We start from the raw sequence: 1417 nt of genomic DNA, 5'->3' as shown, positions 1-1417 counted from the left end.
AAAAAAAGTATATGCATTTAAAACTTTGACAGATTCTGCAAACTGTCTTAAAACAAAACGAACAATGTCATTTCCCCACACTCTCATCAACACTGCATCTTACCAACCAATCTTTAAAATTTTTCTCATCAGACTGGTTCTCACCTCTTCATTTTGGCTTCAACGCAGAGCGAAGGGATCTGTGCAGGCTCAAATTATCATCATGCCCCACTCCATGTGTAATTGGTTCAAATCTGCGTCAGATGTCCTGAGAGCTCCGGCCTTGAGACCCACACATCCTTTTCCTCCTAAGGGAAAATTAAGAGTCATTTCCCCACATGATACTACTAGTGAGGGTCATAGACTCTCAGTGTCCCCTTAGACACTGCAAAACATAGGGGATTCTGAAAGGTATTCAAGATAATCCACACCATTACAGGTGGCAGTGGCATCTTTAAAATTTTTATTTAGAAAAATAATAAACTAATTCTTTAGGACTCTGCCCTCCCTCACTCCCCCAATTAAAATGGGATCACTTTGGGAGCCTCCAAATGCGTGTTGACCTGAACACCAGATGTGTGTTCATATGACAGCTGCTCGGGTGGCTCCTCACGTGGGTTTTGACTACTCTGCAGCAACATTTTTAAGGTCATATGCTGCTTAATATATGCACATAATTAAAAGCTGGCTAAAAATATAAAATTTAAAAGGTTTGCTGAAATAAAGTAAATGAGGGCCATAAGATGATAATTCTACAATTTTGAATCAAGATAATCTTCATTCACTAGACCCACGAATAGCATTCAGCTGATCAAAATGTCTATATGACTCATCACAATGTCTCTTGTATATCAGAAACCAAAGTCACAGAGTGAAAATATAGTGACTATTATATCCAATTCAGCCTTACATTAGTAGAAATAAAGACCAGCCATTCTACACATCACAATATTTGTAGAATGGTACTTGGATACAGCAGCATGAACCCTTCTGTTTCATCTCATCATTTAGACATAAAACATTAAAGTAATAAAAATAAACCAGCTTTTTGTTTAAGTGCAAAAGGCACAAATTCCAAACATTCATTTAGGAAAGCAGTTTTTTGTCTGTTCTTGATGCTACAATGAGTCATTAAGTTTCATGAATTTTAATGTACATTTTTCCCAATACCAAATATGATATGTTATTTTAAAAGTTATTTGTTCTCTGGGAGGCTGAGGCAGGTGGATCGTTTGAGCTCAGGAGTTCGAGACCAGCCTGAGCAAGAGCGAGACACCGCCTCTACTAGAAAAATAGAAAGAAATTAGCTGGACAACTAAAAATATAGAAAAAATTAGCTGGGCATGGTGGCACATGCCTGTAGTCCCAGCTACTCGGGAGGCTGAGGTAGAAGGATCACTTAAGCCCAGGAGTTTGAGGTTGCTGTGAGCTAGGCTGA

This window comes from Propithecus coquereli, unplaced genomic scaffold (genome assembly GCF_000956105.1).
Source record: "Propithecus coquereli isolate 6110/MARCELLA unplaced genomic scaffold, Pcoq_1.0 Scaffold43, whole genome shotgun sequence".
NCBI classification, from domain to species: domain Eukaryota; kingdom Metazoa; phylum Chordata; class Mammalia; order Primates; family Indriidae; genus Propithecus; species Propithecus coquereli.
Note: the sequence above shows the minus strand (reverse complement) of the source record.